Below are 6,000 nucleotides of genomic sequence, written 5' to 3'. Positions count from 1 at the left end.
CCCAGGTAAAAAATAAAAAATCGCCAACAGACCATTTCTCAACAGAATTCAACCAAATTTTGAACACAAACTCGCACAATACTATAGTTTTGGAAATATACACGCGAAAAAATCCGTTCTGATAAACGTGAACAAACAAACCAAATATAAGAACAAGAAAATATACATCGTGAACTGGAACTAGTTCCAGCTGTCAATATGGGCGTTCTAGACACCGTGACATCTAGTTCACGGTGTACATTTCTTATTGTTGTTATCGTTGCTATGCATACTTCCCGTTTGTTCTCGTTGCCGTGACTGAGAGTGCACGTATTTCGGAACGGATTTTTTTTTGCGTGTACGGGATCAATTTTTTTTTGGATTTCTGACGGAGTAAAGCCGGTGGTTCACTGGGTCAATTCGGGCAAAAAAGGCCAAGTACGATTTGCATCCTCATAACTTTCTTCTTAACGAAGTTTTTCAATGGGAGTTTTCACATTCCGTTGCCTAACGATAGTTGATGTTGCTACAGGTTTGAATTTGAGATTTTCCGATAGGTTTCTTTTGAGTTCTTGAGATATTCAACATTTCTGAACCATCCAAGTCTTCATTTGCGTTTGTTGTTTTCAAATGAAATTGAACACGAGATATTATTCCCTAATTGACCCCATAGGTCATCGGAGACATCTTTAGAACATGTAGTACTTTTAATATTTCCTGAATTTCTCGATGGATTGTCCGAATCCGTCCTTACAAAACATGAACACTCGAAATAATCATCAAGGATTATTTTCAATTTTTTTTATCGCTTTTATTTGCACCAATACTTGAACATCTGTATAATGTTTATTATATCAATGAAAAGTAGAAATTTGGATGATCTGATTGAAGTCATGCCTTGACCACAGAGAACCGTAGATGGACTACAATTAGACCTTTTTGCATGCGGAAAACAACGGTTAGCTCCAGACACCAATACTACATTGAAGAGGAGTAAGTAAAAGCCTCGACTAGATTCCTGAGTAACCGGGATGGCCTGGCTGAAGTCAGGCCTTGAGTTCAATAAGCTGTAGATAAACTGTAATCACATGTTTTACCTATGCGTAACCTCTGTGCACTACATAAACTCATATTCTATCATGTGTCAATGAAAAGGTCTCGCACAACTATTCCTAGGAAAATTTGATGGCCAAAGCGAAGTCATGCCTTGAATTCAGGGAACCATAGACGGACAACAATGAGAGTTTTTTGCACGCGGAAAACAATGGTTAGCTCCAGAAACCAATGCTACATCAAACAGGAGTAAGTCAATTCCTCGAAAAGATTCCAGAATACACGGGACATCTTGATTGAAGTCAGGCCTTGAATTCTATCAGCTGTTGATGAACTGTAATCACATTTTTTGCCTGTGCAGTATCTCTATTGCCTACATAAACTCACATTCCATCATGTTTTAGGGAAAAGGTCCCTCATAACTATTCCTAGGAAAATTTGATGACCTAAGCGAAGTCATGTCTTGACTTCAGAGAACCGTAGATGGACAACGGGAATATTTGTGTACGCGGAAAACTACGGTTGGCTCCATCATCCAATATTACATTGAACTGGAGTAAGTGAATTCCTCGACTAGAATCCTGAGTTCTCAGGATATCCTGATTGAAGTCAGACCTTGAGCTGCTGATGAAATGCAATCACATGTTTTTCCTGCGTGGAACCTCTTTGGACTACATAAACTCATAATCCATCATGTGTCAATGAGCAGGTCTCTCAAAACTATTCCTAGTGAAATTTGATGAATTAAGCGAATTCATGCCTTGACTACAGAGAACCGTAGATGGACTACACTTAGACCTATTTGTTTGCGGAAAACAACAATTGCATCCAGAAACCAATACTACATCGAATAAAAATAATTTATATTTATGGAAATCGGCCAGGTGCTTAATACGATAAATTTATCGATTGCTGAAAATTGAAAATATGCATTAAATTAATGTTCAAATCTGGCATGACGTTCTCAATGTCAGAAAAGTATGGGCCACTCTAAAGCGGAATGCATAGTAAACATTCTGTCAAAAATCAATAAAATTATACTTTTAGTTGTTAAGATATTGCCCCTTTTTCAACGTAATTTTCAATATCCGAATATCCTGTGCTTTACCCAGTATACCAAGATAACATGCTTTTAGATCCTAACATTTCATAAACCAGGAGAATTTTTAAACCTTATTTTGAACACTTTTCTTATTTTGAACTTTCCATGTTAGGATTCTGGAAATCTTCTCTATACCATGTATACAAAATAGCCAGTGTTCAAAAACCTCAATCCCCATAAAAAAGCTGCCAATTTAAATTAAGGACTGCTGTATTTTTGATTTGTTTTGAACATCATTTTTGAACTCCAGACAAGTTTCACATGTTTCTATTTATATTGCTTGGTTTGAGATCAAAAACTCTATAAAATATACTCGTGAAGCATAGTTCAGAGCCAACACTCTTAAAAACAGCCGCGTTTTTGTTTGGTAGACTTCCATCCTGCATTTTAACTTAAGGTGAAACTGGAAGCATTTCTTCATTTTTTTGGTTTTTGATTTTTTTATAAAATAACGAAGCAATATTTTCAAAATCGGTTTTCGTGCACATGTAGAGTACGGATCCAGGTATCTTTTGAATTTTTTTGAGGGGGAATAAATATGCTTTCCATTTTTGCAGAAACCATTTTTTTGTGAAATTTTGTTCAAAAATGGTTTCAGAAAAATCGAAAAACATTTTCCACCACGAAAAAAAATCAGGAGATATCCTGATGCATTCTCTACATGTTCACGAAAACCGATTTTGAAAACATTGCTTCGTTATAAAAAAATAAAAAAATAAAAAATCAGAAACCAAAATATGAGGAAATGGGTCTAGTTTCACCTTATTGTCAACATCGTGGACTTTCTGGTCTCCATTGATGTTAACCGTAAAAAAAATCATCAACCATGCTAGAGATTATAAAAATCGGCGCAATTTGATACGTCACATGATGGGGTTTGCTTCAGTTTTATGTATGGTCAATTCCACTGAAATGGCCGGAACGCCTTGATCGATCCGGACAATTTTTAATAGCAAATAATGCGGTAAAAATCCGATTCAATTTGTGCCAAAACAAGTAAAATTGACCAACTGGAGGCACTTTAGCAATGACTGTTTTTTTTTGCGCACAGACATACATACACACTAGAGTGGGTCAAGGTTGTATGGAGAAAATTTAAATTTGATCGCATCAACCTGGAACAAAGCTTTTTCAATTTGTATTAGCGTCCGGCAAAGTTTTTCGGCATATCCTAGGCTATACTTCAACGTTATTAGTTAAATCGTTCAAGACAAAAAATTTCAACTTATGAGAAAAATGCAAAAAAAACACGTTTTCCCATACTAAATTCCATACAAATTTCAATCGCAATGCGGAATACGGGGACGCAACCAATCGCTCCCAAATTTTGCACAGATGTTTTGGACGCCGAAAGGAATCGAAAAAGCTTTGTTCCAAAAATTCGACTTTGTTGACCCAGTCTAATACACACATACAGTCATCATCTCAACTCGTCGAACTTGCCTAATGAAAAATTGTTTTTTTTTTTTGAGTGATTAAATAGCCTTTCTGTACACTTTGGTGTACCAGAAAGGCAAAACATATTATGAAAAATTATTATTTTTCAGAATAAATATACCATGGATAAGTTGCATAAGTATGATGAATAATTTCGGGTAACATGCATGCATGAAAATTCATTCGGGGAATTTCTTGAGAAGTGTATTGGAAATCTACTGTTGGAGTTCATAGGAACGTTGCAAGAAAAACGTGATTCCAAGAAGATGCTGAATCGTTCTGGGAACCAAACACTGATACCAAATTCATGCAGTGATGCTGAACAGCACTGCTTTTACCGGGTGTGCTATCGGGGTGGTTCTCAAAAACCAATATCACACCATTTTACTATAGATGAGATCAAGCCAAATGGACGAAATTGGATAATCCAATCTACATCAATCTACCTTCAGATTTTTTATGTTTACAAATCACTCTTATTCGCGCATTTTGCTAATCTCCAACAACATCAAACTGTCATTTCCACGTTCTACAGCAACCGTCCTGCCCGTCATTCTTCACTTCAAAGCAAAGACCGCTATTTCGATAATGGAGAAACAAATTTTAATTAATTTCCGAGCAAAATTTTCACCATCCCGATCGAGAGCAGCAAGCCCAGACGCGCGCAGGGATTTACACTGGACTGGATGAGATTTATTGGCCGTTAAGATAGTCACGTTCGGCAGATTTATGTCCCTCCCCTCTGTGGCGACTGCACCAACAACCAACGTGGCCCTTCGATTTTGGTGGCGGTTCGGTTGTTGTTGGTTGTTCCGATAATCTTGACCCGCACCATCCTCCCAACCTGTCTCCGTCGATTGGTCCGCTTAAACTTCGATATTTTATCATTAATTTCCCATTTGGGAATGCCACTGCTCAATAAGTGTTTTCCGTTTTTTTGCTGTCCCTCCTCCTTCGAGTATCCATAACTTTTTCCAAAGCAATTAAATGGAATATAATTGGTGGAATTGGTTGCTTCGTTTATTTCAGGGAAAGACGCGCTTCGATGGTGACGAAATCCAGAAAATTCTATCTCCAGGGAATTCGCGGAAATCAATACCGAAGAGAAAGTGATTTTTGATTTAACATGGCAGACGGAGCCCGGGACGGCGAACTTTCTCGTCTATTTACTTTCAATTTTCCCGATGCTTTTTTCCCTATTAGTAATGATTAAATTTCCCGTTTTCCCGTCGGAAAACAGGATGAAAGCAACACAGAACCTAAATTTGAATGGATGGTACCGTGCATGGAAACAATTTTTCTAGCCACACGAAGCTTTCAGCAAAGTAAATGATGAGCGCCAAGTTCAACCGAGTGCTGTTATATGCGCTTGGCACACAGCAGAAGCCTTGATTTTCCGCTCTGATTGCGATTGCTGCTGCCCATGGTGGTGGTTCCGTTCCTATAAAAGGATAATGCAGAGGAGATAGTAGCCTGGCGGCGTGCAAAGTATACGGTTATAACTAAACGAACAGACATGTGTACAAGAGATTGAATTTTTAAGAAGGATTACAGTTCACCAGATCATACATTTTTAAATCCGATTGTGCTCCATATGGAGCGCGCGGGACTCAACTGGTGCGATCGCAAAGCAAAGGGCGGAGGGCGTTTGAATTGTTTTTAGAGGAAAACCCAAATGCTATCACGATACCAGCTTCGAGGAATTCTTTTCCGGATTTTCTCTTTCCACACAGGGGTATGTGTACTTCCAAGAGTTGCTTTGGAGTGGAGAAGTGGGTTTGTATGTAGCAACTGGATAGCTCCCATTCACATTGCAACAGAAGGTCCGTTGCAGTAGTGTCTGGTAGTGGCTTTACCGAACGTGAGTGCAATGAAATTCATGGAAGCACTCGACATTCAACGTTATATTTACTTACGGTTGATTCAATATTGCTGAAGTTTTATGCTGTTAGGAATCGCTTCAGGTTAAGCGCAGAACTACAGGATTAACTCAAACATTTCTAATCATTCGCAAAGGAGAATAAATCAATATTCTTTAATGAAATTTTGGGGTTATCTTCATCTCGAGTTGTAATTTAATTGTTCTGGGAACCCACAAATTTGGATCCACGATGATATTTGATTGTAAAAATGTCCCCGAGCAAAGTCTGACACAACTCAAAAACTACCCGGGGCCCGTGGCGGAGTGGTAACACGTTCATTTCATTATCGGATGGTCGTGGGTTCGATCCCAGCTCCGACTCTTCGTCAATTGCTCTTTCCAGCGGCTGGCACTGACCCCGGATGATTGGATATCGGCGAACTGCAACTCATTACAGACCCTCAATTGAACTAAAAACTTGACTAAAAACCAACAGCAGCCATACACATTAACATCCTCGTGCTCCTCATTCTACCATGGACAGAGAAGGAAAGTGAACAAATACCTG

This window comes from Aedes albopictus, chromosome 2 (genome assembly GCF_035046485.1).
Source record: "Aedes albopictus strain Foshan chromosome 2, AalbF5, whole genome shotgun sequence".
Taxonomy (NCBI): Eukaryota; Metazoa; Arthropoda; class Insecta; order Diptera; family Culicidae; genus Aedes; species Aedes albopictus.
The sequence above is the reverse complement of the archived record's forward strand: the minus strand, read 5'-3'. Positions refer to the sequence as shown.